The sequence below is a fragment of the Dama dama genome, chromosome 21 (assembly GCF_033118175.1).
Source record: "Dama dama isolate Ldn47 chromosome 21, ASM3311817v1, whole genome shotgun sequence".
In the NCBI taxonomy this organism is placed as follows: Eukaryota; Metazoa; Chordata; class Mammalia; order Artiodactyla; family Cervidae; genus Dama; species Dama dama.
The window spans coordinates 72,023,735-72,037,353 of NC_083701.1; the positions used below are offsets into that span (position 1 = coordinate 72,023,735).

The 13,619-nt window shown below is 37.9% G+C and overlaps 1 protein-coding gene across 1 annotated transcript in view; it reads left to right on the top strand.

Annotated features, from left to right (window-relative positions):
• The window catches only part of MMP16 (matrix metallopeptidase 16), a 386,139-nt gene that overhangs the window by 176,007 nt on the left and 196,513 nt on the right, over positions 1 to 13,619 (top strand). The window lies entirely within an intron of this gene.

Here is a 13,619-nt window from a genome sequence, read left to right on the forward strand (position 1 = left end):
CTGTCCTCTGTAGTGGTTGTACCGGTTCGCATTCCCACCAACAATGTACGATGGTCCCCCTTTCTCCACACCTTCTCTAGATCTATTGTTTGTAGACATTTTTGATGATGGACATTCTGACCCATGTGAAATGATACCTCATTGTTATTTTGATTTGCATTTCTCTAATATTCAGTAATGTTGAGCATCTCTTCATGTATTTTTTAGCCTTCTGTATGTCTTCTTTGGAGACATGTCTGTTTAGGTCTTCTGCCCACTTTTCAATTGGGTTGCTTGTTTTTCTGGTACTGAGCTGCATGAGATGCTTGTATATTTTGAAGGTTAATTCTTTGTCGGTTGTTTCATTTGCTATTTTGTCCTCCCATTCTGAAGGTTGTCTTTTCACCTTGTTTATTGTTTCCTTTACTGTACAAAAGCTTTTAAGTTTAATTCGGTCCCATTTGTTTATTCTTGTTTTTATTTCCAATAATCTCGGAGGTGGGTCATAGAGGATCTTATTGTGATTTATGTCAAAGAGTGTTCTGCCTATGTGTTCTTCTAAGAGATTTATAGTTTCCGGTCTTACATATAGGCCTTTAATCCATTTTCAAACTTTTTCAATGTATGTATTGGAAATTTTGGGGGGAATTTATGGTAATATGAAAAAAAGAAAGCTTACAGATGAACAGCATAACCTAGAAATACCAAAATGAAAAGGTATGCCATGACTATACAAAATATAGTGAAATATATACATAAGATACAAAATATGTATTCAACAGTGTATGTGGTCAGGAAATCTTCTGGTCATGTGCTCCGTCACTCAGTTGTATCTGTCCTACTCTTTATGACCCTATGGACTCCACTTGGCTCCTCTGTCCGCGGGGTTTCCCAGGCAAGAATAATGGAGTGGGTTGCCATTTCCTTCTCCAGGGGATCTTCCTGACCCAGGGATGGAACCCATGTCTCCCTGTGTTGGCAGGCAGATTCTTTACAACTTAGTCACTGACCTCATGATAATAGGCTATTAGTAGTTACACTGTGGGGTTGTTAAAAGTTATAACAAAGAGTAACTAAAGAGTCTCTTGATGAGGGTGAAGGAGGAGAGTGAAACAGCCAGCTTAAGACTAAGTATTAAAAAAACTAAGATTACGGCCTGTGGCCCCATTACTATATTTCAAATAGAAGGGGGAAAGTTGGAAGTAGTGATGGATTTCCTCCTCTTGGGCTCCAAAATCACTGCGGGCAGTGACTGTAGCCTTGAAATCAGTAGACAGTTACTTCTTGGCAGGAGAGTGATGGCAAACCTAGACACTCTTGTAAAACAGAGACATGACTGCCATCAAAGGTTTGTATAATCATCCCAGTGGTCACATACAGTTGTGAGAGCTGGACCATAGAGAAGGCAGAACACCAAAGAATTGATGCCTTCAAACCATGGTGCTGGAGAAGACTCCTAAAAGTCCCTTGGACAGCAAGGAGATCAAAGAAGTCAATCTTAAGGGAGATCAGCTCTGAATATTCACTGGAAGTGCTGATGCTAAAGATGAAGCTCTGGTATTTTGGTCATCTGATACGAATAGCTGACTCATTGGAAAAGACCCTGAAGCTGGGAAAGATTGAGGGCAGAAGGAGAAGAGGGCGTCGGAGGATGAGATGGATGGATGGTATCACAGATGCAGTGGACATGAACTTGGGCAAACTCCATAAGATGGTGAGAGACAGGGGGCCTGGCGTGCTGTATTCCATGGGGTCGCAAAGAGTCAGACATGACTGGGGGGCCGAACAACAACAACAACAAAAGTTAAACACATATTTTTGAGGGCAGTGGGGGCCAGCACCCTTAACTCCCACATTGTTCAGGAGTCAACTGTATTTGCAACTACTTGTCTTTACAAAAAAAAAGACAGTATATACTTTGTCTTTTTGTAAAAGAAATGCAATCTTTATTTAAGAGTAACAACTTTTTATGTACTTTGTAAAGCAGGAAATGGGCTTCCCAGGTGGCATGGTGGCAAAGAATAGGTCTGCCAATGCAGGAAGACACAAGAGACCTGGATTCAACCCCTGGGTCAGGAAGATCTGCTGGAGTAGGAAATGACAACCACACCAGTGTGGTTGCCTGGAAAGTTCCATGGAAAGAGGAGCCTGCAGGCTACAGTCCATGGAGTTGCAAAGAGTCATACATGACTGAGTGTACACACACATAGGCAGGAAACACCTACGTGATGACAAAATATTTTCTTGGTCATTTCACATCTCAAAATATTATACAATTTCTACTTTTTAAATGATAATCTGTGAATCCATTTAAATATAGCTGCCTGTTATTTTTATTATTTTAATGTTCTGGCATAAACCTAACTCCTGAAGGTAACGCTCTAAGCCCCTTTTACTGTGGAACCCTCTATTAATTTATATTAATTATATCATGCACAAATATACTTAAAATTTTGTATCTCATACATTCTTAGATATCCATAGGACATTTAAAAAAACTGGCAAAAGATAAACATTATGAAATTTCAAAAAGTAGAATTCTCTTTTTTGTGATTCAGTTATGTATATACACATATAATATTTTTGAAATTATTTTTGTTTGTAGGTTATTAAAAGATATTGACTATATCTGTGCTACAGAGTGAATCTCTGTTGCTTGTTGCTTATCTATTTTTGTAAATTAGAAATCTAGCATTCTATTTCCAATAATTCAAACAAGTGGAATCAAAATGTCATAAATTTTTTAGTTAGGCTAATATTAATGTTTTCTAAAATATATATTATATATAATATTTATATATGTGTATACAAAAGCTTTCTACTACTCCGTATAAGACTTGAAAAAGAACACAAAAAAAAACAAGAAAGGAAGAAATTGGAAAACACAAGCTAAATGAAATGGGAGCACTGAATATGAAATAGAAAAAGTGAAGCAAATTAGATAAAAGTAAAAGATCCTCTTATAGTCCAGTTGTTTTTAAACATTTTAAACATGGCTGTTCATTAGAAACATATCTGGAGCTCTGGCCAAAATAAATAAATAAATAAAAAGCAATACCTGGGCATTTGTAGTTTTTAAAAAATTCCAAGATAATTCTGATATGCATCTGGATTTTAAAAAGTGATTACAGGTTTTGTATTATATGGTAGTTTTGATGGTACAGAATTCTATTATTTTTCTGTTGACCAATCATGATAAAAAGGTATTAAGTGAGTAATAGTTCAGTTCAGTTCAGTTCAGTCACTCAGTCGTGTCCGACTCTTTGCGACCCTATGAATTGCAGCACACCAGGCCTCCCTGTCCATCACCAACTCCCGGAGTTTACCCAAACCCATGTCCATTGAGTCAATGATGCCATCCAACCATCTCATCCTCTGTCGTCCCCTTCTCCTCCTCCCCTCAATCTTTCCCAGCATCAGGGTCTTTTCTAATGAGTCAGCTCTTCTCATCAGGTGGCCAAAGTATTGGAGTTTCAGCTTCAACATCAGTCCTTCCAATGAATATCCAGGGTTGATCTCCTTTAGGATGGACTGGTTGGATCTCCTTGCTGTCCAAGGGACTCTCAAGAGTCTTCTCCAACACCACAGTTCAAAAGCATCAATTCTTCGGTGCTCAGCTTTCTATAGTCCAACTCTCACTTCCATACATGACTACTGGAAAAACCACAGCCTTGACTAGATGGACCTTTGTTGACAAAATAACATCTCTGCTTTTTAATATGCTGTCTAGGTTGGTCATAACTTTCCTTCCAAGGAGTAAGTGTCTTTTAATTTCATTGCTGCAATCACCCTCTGCAGTGATTTTTGGAGCCCATAAAAATAGTCAGCCACTGTTTCCACTGTTTCCCCATCTATTTCCCATGAAGTGATCACACCAGATGTCATGATCTTAGTTTTCTGAATGTTGAGCTTTAAGCCAACTTTTTCACTCTCCTCTTTCACTTTCATCAAGAGGCCCTTTCGTTCTTCTTCACTTTCTGCCATAAGGATGGTGTCATCTGCATATCTGAGGTTATTGATATTTCTCCCGGCAATCTTGATTCCAGCTTGTGCTTCTTCCAGCCCAGCGTTTCTCATGATGTACTCTGCATATATGTTAAATAAGCAGGGTGACAATATACAGCCTTGAAGTACTCCTTTCCTTATTTGGAACCAGTCTATTGTTCCATGCCCAGTTCTAACTGTTGCTTCCTGACCTGTATACAGGTTTCTCAAGAGGCAGGTCAGGTGGTCTGATATTCCCATCTCTTTCAGAATTTTCCACAGTAATAGTTACATAATCACAATAGTAAAAGATGTTTATCAGTTTTTACAGTCAATAGCCAGACAAAAAATAAAGGATTACAACTGCAAAACATAATGGGAACATGATTAGACTAACAATGTAAAATAATTACCTATAATTTGGGGGGTGAAGCAGAGTCATGTGGTCAGTGGAAGTGCACACACACACATGTTTTCATCTGCTCAGCCAGTTTGTCTTTTGGTTGGTGCACATGCATCTGTTTACATTTAAGGTTATTAACAACAAGTATTACTATTTCCTTAATTGTTTTGAGTTTATTTTCTTTTTCTTTTCCTTCTCTTGGTTCCTACCTAGAGAATTTCCTTTAGCATTTGTTGTAAAGTTGATTTGGTGTTGTTGAATCCTCTTAACTTTTGCTTGTCTGGAAAGCTTTTGCTTTCTCCATCAAATATGAAGAGAGACTTGCTGGGTAGACTATTCTTGGTTGTAGGTTCTTCCCTTTCATCACTTTAAATATGCCATTCCATTTCCTTTTGGCTTGTAGAGTTTCTGTTGAGAAATCAGCTGATAGCCTGATGGGAGTTCCCTTGTATGTTATTTGTCATTTTCTCCCTTATTACTTTTAATATTTATCTCTGTCTTATTTAAGCTTCCTGATTGGGGGGGGGGGGGGATGGTAATGGGAAAAGCTGGGTCTTGGTCTGGTGGGCAGGACCTTGTCAATAAGTAAAGTGTTAGTCACTCAGTTGTGCCTGACTCTTTGCGACCCCATGGACTGCAGCCCACTGGGCTCCTTTGTCTATGGGATTTTCCAGGCAAGGATTCTGGAGTGGTTTGCCATTTCCTTCTCCAGGGGATCTTCCCCACACAGGGATCAAACCTGGGTCTCCTGCACTGCAAGCAGATTCTTTACTGACTGAGCTACCAGGGAAGCCAAGCTTCAATCCAATTATCTGCTGATGGGTGGGGTTGCACTCCACCTCTGGTAGTTTTTTGGCCTGAGGTGACCCAACCCTCCAAGAGGTTTGTTTTTTTTTTTAACCAATGGGGCTAATTTCTGCCTCATTAACTTACCCTAAGAATTTTCAGTTTGACCTATTCTGAATGATTATTCCCACAAAACATTTTGGTTAATATGTTTAGTTGCATACAATATACTTAACACCCTTTTCCATGTTCTTCCATACTAAATACTATAACTGAGATCATTTAATCACTGGGTATGTGAAACTTGCATTTGACCATGCCAAACATTAGCTGAAATGAAAACTATACCTGATATAACTGTCACAACTAGGAATATGGACTGGCAAAGTGAGTTTTCAGGTTAAATAAAACTCTAATAAATCTACCTCCCATTGCTTCCTCTCCACTAATGTCTGTAATATCTAAAATACATACTTTTATGCCCTAATAAATTTATTAATCATTTAGTTTTTTTCAGAGAGGAAGGTTATCATTTTAATGCGTTGTCCCTGCATGTTGAGGCCTGTCAGTGAGGAGGTTTTAATATGGCTATTGCCTTTGTGACTCATTTGAGTAACTGAGCAGCAATATCTTAGTTTTATATGGGAGCATTGATAAACACCTTCATGGATCATTACTTTGTCGTGACAGGGGCTTGCATAAATCAGTGAAGCTATGAGCCATGCCATGCAGGGTCACCCAAGACGGACAGGTCATACTGAAGAGTTAGACAAAATGTGATTCTCTGAAAAGGAAATACTCTAATATTCTTGCCTGGAGAACCCCACAGACAGTTGTTGTTGTTTGGTCTCCAAGTCATGTCTGAATCCTTTTAACCCCTGGACTCCAGCATGCCAGGCCTCCGTGTCCCTCCCTGTCTCTCAGAGTTTGCCCAAGTTCATGTCCATTGAATTGGTGATGCCCACAGACAGTATGAAAAGGCAAAAAGATACGACGCCAGAAGATGAACTCTCCAGCTTGAAAGGTGTCCAATATGCTACTGGGGAAGAGCAGAGGGCGATTACTAATAGCTCCACTAAGATGAAGTGGCTGGGCCAAAGCGGAAATGACACTCAGTAGCGGATGTGTTTGGTGGTGAAAATAGTCTGATGATGTAAAGAAATATAGTGCATAAGAACCTGGAATGTTAGTTCCACAAATCTAGGTATAGTGGGCATGGTCAAGCAGGAAATGTCAAGATTGTACATTGACATCTTAGGGCTCAGTGAACTGAAATGGATGGGAATGGGTGAATTTAATTCAGCTGAGCATTGTGTCTATTACTGACGGCAAGAATCCCTTAGAAGAAATGGAGTAGCCCTTGTAGTCAACTAGAGTCTGAAATGCAGTAATTGGGTGCAATCTCAAAAAGGACAGAATGATCTTGGTTCATTTCTAAGGCAAACAATTCAACATCCAAGTCTGTGCTTACCCACGGATACAGAAGAAGCCAAATTTGACCAGCTCTGTGAAGGCCTACAACACCTACTAGAACTAACACCAAAAAAAGATGTCCATATTATCATCGGGGATAGGAAGGCAAAAGTAGGAAGTCAAGAGATAGCTGGTATAACAGGAAAGTTTGGCCTTGAAGTACAAAATGAAGCTGGGCAAAGGCTAACAATTTTGTCAAGTAGACATGCTGGTCATTGGAAACACCCTTTTGTAACTACAGAGAAGATGACTCTACACATGAACATCATTAGACAATCAATATAGAAATCAGATTGATTAGGTTACTTATAACCAAAGATGGAGAAGCTCTATACAGTCAGCAAAAACAAGACCTGGAGATCATCGGCTCCTTATTGCAAAATTCAGGCTTAAATTGAAGAAAATGGGGAAAACCACTAGACCATTCAGGTATGACCTAAAATAAATCCCTTATGATTATACATTGGAGGTGACAAATTCAAGGCATTAGATCTAGTAGACAGAATGCCTGAACTATGGATGGAGGTTTAACATTCTACAAGAGGCAGACCTAAACCATGCCAAAGCAAAGCAAATGCAAGAAGGCAAAGTGGTTGTCTGAGGAGACTTTAAAAATAGCCGAGGGAAGAAAAGAAGGGAAAAGCAAGGGGAAAAGAGAAAGATTAAACTCAACTGAATGCAGAGTTCCAAGAACAGCAAGGAGAGATAAGAAGGCCTTCTTAAATGAACAATGCAAGTAACTAGAGGAAAGCAATAGAAGGGAAAGACTGAGAATCTTTAGGAAAATTGGAGTATCAAGGGAACATTTCATGCAAGGATGGGCATGACAGAGGACAGACATAGTAAGGACTAACAGAAGCAGAAGAAGTTAAAATGAAGTGGCAAGAATACACAGAACTGTACAAAAACAGTCTTAACAACCTGGATAACCACGTTGGTATGGTCACTCACCTAGAGTCAGGCATCCTGGAGTGTGAAGTCAAGTGGGCCTTAGGAAGCATCACTATGAACAAAGCTAGTGGAGGTGACAGATTACAGCTGAGCTATTTAAAATCCTAAAAGTTGATGCTGTATAAGTGTTGCACTCTATATGTCAGAAAATTTGGAAAACTCAGCAGTAGCCACGGGACTGGAAAGGTCAGTTTTCATTTCAATCCCAAAGAAAGGCAATGCGAAAAATGTTCAAACTGCCCTAAAGTTGTGCTCAGATCCCATGTTAGCAAGGTTATGCTCAAAATCCTTTGGCTAGGCTTCAGCAGTACATGAATCTAGAACTTCCAGATACAAAATATGGGTTTAGAAAGGGAGGGGAACCAGAGATCAAATTGCCAACATTTGTTGGATCACAGAGAAAGCAAGTGAATTCCAGAAAACCATTTATTTCTGCTTCATTGACTACACTAAAGTCTTTTTACTGTGTGGATCACAACAAACTTTGAAAAACTCTGAGATGGATATACAAGACCACCTTACCTGTCTCCTGAAAAACCTATTTGTGGGTCAAGAAGGAACAGTTAGAACCAGACATGAAACAACAGACTGGTTCCAAATTGGGAAAGGAGTACATACAAGTATATACAAGGCTGTGTATTGTCACCCTGCTTATTTAACTTATATGCAGAGTACAGCATGTGAATTGCCAGGCTGGATGAATCGTAAACTGGAATCAAAATTGCTGGCAGAAATATAACCAACCTCAGATATGCTGATGGTAGCACTTTAATGGCAGAAAGTGAAGAGGAACTAAAGAGCCTTTTGATGAGGGTTAAAAGAGGAGAGAGAGTGAAAAAAAAAAAAAAAAACTGGCTTAAAGCTTAACATTTAAAAAACTTAAGATTCTGGCATCTGGTTCCATCACTTCAAGGCATATAGAAGGGGAGAAAGTGGAAGCAGTGACAGATTTATTTTTCTTGGGCTCCAAAATCACTGCAGATGGTGATTACAGCCATTAAATTAAAGGACACTTACTCTGTGCAAAGAAAGCTATGACAAAACTAGACAGCATATTAAAAGTCAAAGATACCACTTTGCCAACAAAGGTCTGTATAATCAAAGCTATGGTTTTAACATTTGGTGATGGTTGGATAGCATCACTGACTCAGTGGACATGAGATTGAGGAAACTCCAGGAGATAGTGAAGGACAGGGAAGCCTGGGGTGCTGCAGTCCATAGAGTCACAAAGATCTGACACGACTCAGTGACTGAACTATATGTCTGAATGTGAGAGCTCGACTATTAAAAAGGCTTACCACCAAAGAATTAATGCTTTGGAATTGTGGTGGTGGAGAAGACTCTTGAGTTCTTTGGACTGCAGAGATCAAACCAGTGAGTTCTACGGGAAATCAACCCTGAATATTCATTGGAAGGACTGATGCTGAGGCTGAAGCTCCAATACTTTGGCCACCTGATGCAGAGAGCTGACTGATTGGAAAAGAGTCTGAAGGTGAGAAAGATTGAAGGCAAAAGGAGAAGGGGGCACAGAGGATGAGATGGTTAGATAGCATCACCATCTCAATGGACAGGAATTTGAGCAAAGTCCGGGAGATGGTGGAGGACAGAGGAGGCTGGCATGCTGTGGTCTATGGGGTCACAAAAATTCAAATGTGACTTCAGACAACAATAACAAAACTTATTAGTCTCAACAGCTGGATCGAGATTTATTTCTCTAGATTTTATTACTGGCCTGAGAGATGAAATAAGGGTATATATGCTAGAAGTGCTCTCTTACATTTTCCATTAGGCATAAGACCTATTCTTGTCTCCTTTTGCTGTTATTACTACTTAAAGCCATATTTCAGGGTACCACCTTGCTATATGAATATGCATAGCTGAATCAACTAATACAGATTTTCACTATACAGTTACACTGTATATTAGTGACAAAGACATTCTTTCCCAAAGAGTTTACTGAAACATTGAGTGCCTGCTCCTCCTTCTTTATATCACACTCTAGTAATGGCAAAATCTATTGGCACAGAACTTAATATTAAAGGTTTGGCCTTTTATTGCCTGATATATCTTCTTGCTCTGCAAAAAAAACAGACTTCTGGTTGTACCTCCATTTAGATAATCACTAAGTGAGGAAATTGGTTTTGTCTCCAAGACAGCAAGGTATTTGAATATATTAGTAATACAGAGAGAATGTAATTCAAGCTTAAATTGTGTTGAACCAGTTGAATTTCTGTAGTTGGTTGTTCTGGGTGTAATGAGATAGGCTGAATCCCAGACAGTAAAAGGAGTCAAGTTTTCCCTCAGAGAAACCTTTGTCTCAACACTTTTTCTATGCTCTTGAATACACATGCCAATCCCTTGAGCAAAATAAAATAGAAACCGACGGCCGTGTTTTACATCCACCCTTTTGTTTGGGACTTGGGGACTAGTCAAGCAGCATATGATTCTGTATCCTCTGTAGTTTCCCTTTTCTCACAATTCTGACTACTTATATCTCACTTCCATTTTCAGTCTTGCTCATTCCAGGGACAGATCTTAATTTCACTAGGAAGAAGTTCAAGAGCTCAGACAAGTCAGTAATCATAAAATAACGATATGACTTACTGAACAAACATTATGCTGGTGACTTTATACATTCTCAACCCTCACATCGACCACACAAGTTCACTATCATTTCCCCCAAATGCACACCCATGAAGAAAATTTTCCTCGATTATCCAGTATGTGCATTTGAAAACATTGAAAAAGGCATCAAGGCACAAACAATTATAGATCAAATTTATTTTCAATCAACCAGGAGAAGCAATATGTTTTTTAATATTGAAAATAGAAATATATTTAAAATAACAATGTATCAGGATGGAGGTCTATGGTATAGACTTGGTAGCATAAGGCATACCTTCAAGTTTTACTTTGTAGATTTAGTTTTTCTTAATCAAATAAGAGATTATAATTTAGTAGAAAGCAAAAAAGAGTTATGAATGAAGGTTGTTTCCTGCGTCACTTCTTTTTGTATCCCAATTTCCCATTCACTATTACAGAATGACGAAGTGCTAAGCCACCTAGCTTGCTCTATTTGTACGATAAGCATGTTTTATTCTATAAGGGGAAAATAAGTTTACTTTTCCCAGAGACTCCTATGCTTATATGATGATTTCAAGTCAGTGTTTATTCCTGATCTTCACTATTTGAACCTGATCTTAATTCATTGGTAACAAGTATCAGTGTTTACAAAGCACTGTAAATTTTGACCAGAGAGGTTTCCTTCCCTTGATGCTGAATGTACAGTTCAGCTTTTATTTGGCTAGTTTTGCATCACCATGTTGACCAAATTATTCTTATCCAGAGAACATTAGCTTCTTACTGTTTAGGACTATTTTGTACAGACCTTTTCCCTATCATACCAAAAATGATCAGACTCTCAGAATGCTGTGGTTTCAACAGCTTAATTGAAATAAAAAATAAAGCAAAAGTGAACTCAAGAGAAGTTACCCCTTGGTGATTAAAAAAAAATTAAGCAGGTACTTCTTTTCATCTATATTTTCCACATTGAATACTATATATGTATATAAGCATACAAGATAAAATTTATACTTGAAAGCATTGTAGATTTAGTCACTTGCTTTTTAACTTAACCTGGAGTAAGGTTGTCTACAGCATGTTTTACTTCAGTAAGAAATATTATTGAGGGCTTGTTGGTTTCATACTTTAATATGATACCAAATATAGTCATGCTTGATTTTCCACTCTTTTGTGGGGAGATGCATTGCAAATTTCAATTGAGAATTACTCCTGGTCAGCTGTTGATGTCAGAGAAAATTTCTTGACTAACATACAACAATGATATTAAAAATGATCAGGTCAACTCAAAGTGACCCATCATCTTATTGACATTGGTTTGTTAGCCAGGATCATAAAATGGTAGAGCTAGCCTTTCTGATATTTTACAATTAAAAACATTTATTCACATCTCGTTCATTTGGAAAAAAAGCCTTTTGTGATGAATGATATGATATAAAACTTGGAGAAATATAACCATTCATTTTTTTATGTGATTCTAACTCATTTGTTTGAAAGGCTAAGTCATAAATCAAATATGTATATTTTAGAACATGCTGTTTTTCACTGTGCACTTAAATTTATACATTTTATAGTTTCTCTATTTATATATAAATCATAGGGCTTATTAACAATTTTCTTCTTGCAATTCTCATAAACATGATTGCCAGTAGCTTAGCACCCATGTGTAACCTAGCAACGTCAGCTCTATAGCGAATAAGGAATGGATGCAAACAAAATGTTTTGGGGAAATAAAGAGTTCAATTTCAGAATATTTGTGCATGTGTACTGTTAAAAAGCATGATGGAATCTTCTAATTTGGGTGAAATTGAATGGCAATCATATTGAATTTCCTAGCAAACAATATCTTGCCAGTTAAGTCTTTCTCCTTCATTCAGGGGGAAAAAGGTCTGTTTCATACTGCACTATTCCAGTTGACTAGGATACTAAATATGTGTCTTCCCTGGCAGCCTATTCACTATAGGTTAGATGAGAAGAGTGTCTTCCCATGTTTTCACTATGTGGCAGATGAATCTACTAGATGGAGTTTCAACAATAAACCTTTCTGACAGTGATGCATTTGGTAATTTCTTAAATAGTTTTAGAATAAGTGTTTTATCTTATTTTCAAGGGGCTGTGCTGTATTTTGGGGGGATTGATTTCTTGGCATACCACAAAAGAGTCTACCATATATTTTACATGTTAAGACTTTGATGTATTTAATATCGAGTTCTTTTGGTGAAATTTAACTTCTATAATTACTGTTTATTTTCAGTGAGAAAATAGAGTTTTTGTGTTTTAAGGTCATAAATTCCATAAGGTCATAATGAAATTGTCTCAGGTATTGGGGGAAAGCTGCAATTTCATAGGATTATTATTTGTATGATGAGTAGGCTCAGGTATGAAGGGAAACACATACTGGTGAATATCTTCCATTCAATAGAGAAACTTTTATTCTGTTTCAAAGTCAGAATTACTTGGCCTTTCTGCATTTGACAGGTAGTTCACTGCGCTTTAAGAAATCTTAGAGCTCTATGGAAGATTGAAATAAGAGACAATGGGATAAGATATGGGCTGGGCATATAATTGTGCATTTAAAATGAACGCATGGAATTGTAAGACTAGAAACCATCTGCTCCGTGGTAGAGATTCTCCCCAACTCCCTCAAATAACCCAAGTTTTGGTTATTTAAAACAAATCTAACCTGAAATGACTCTGATTTTTGGCTGTAATTATGACCAGGCTCAACACCAACATCTTCCTCTCACTATCCCCCTAAATCTCTCTTCCCTAGAACTGAGCAGAGTTGGAATAAGGAAATCCTTAAGGAGAGAGCCAGATACTCTTAACAAAATAGTCTGATTTCATCTGTATATGAAAAGCTTGGTCACTTGCTTGATTTGGTTTGAGGTGAACCACGGTAAATAAGTGAAAGGAGATCCCTTACATGAGAAACAGTCCTCTGTTCTTGAAGATATCTAGTTACATTTGGCTAGACCAGTTGCATAGAATTCATACCCTGAATGTCATTATAGAATAACTGGTCACATGTGATGATGCTTATGGGAGCTGTGGTCAGTGCTCTGATTGGTCAGGAAACTGACACTTTAGATGTGGCACATGTACGTTAACTTCCCCTTCCTGCATAGACGTCTCAGTGGGGTCATACTGTTGAAAAAAATATCTTCATTTTGGGAACTTGAGTTCCTCGAGGGCAGAAATGATCTTATCTACTGTAGTACCTTATACTGTCTAAGCTTGTGACAAATGATTAATCTTTTTCTTTACAATTAGAGTTTGTGGATCTGTTAGATCTGTAACAAGCCCTGAAATTATGAAAAAGAGCCTAAAGCTAATAAAGACAAAGCAGTTAAATAAGATATGCCCTTAAAGAGGAAATGAAGTTTAGTCACCTATAGACATAAACAGATTACCATACAAATACTGTAAAATGGTGAAGTTGATCTGAAGGTTACTGTGCTTG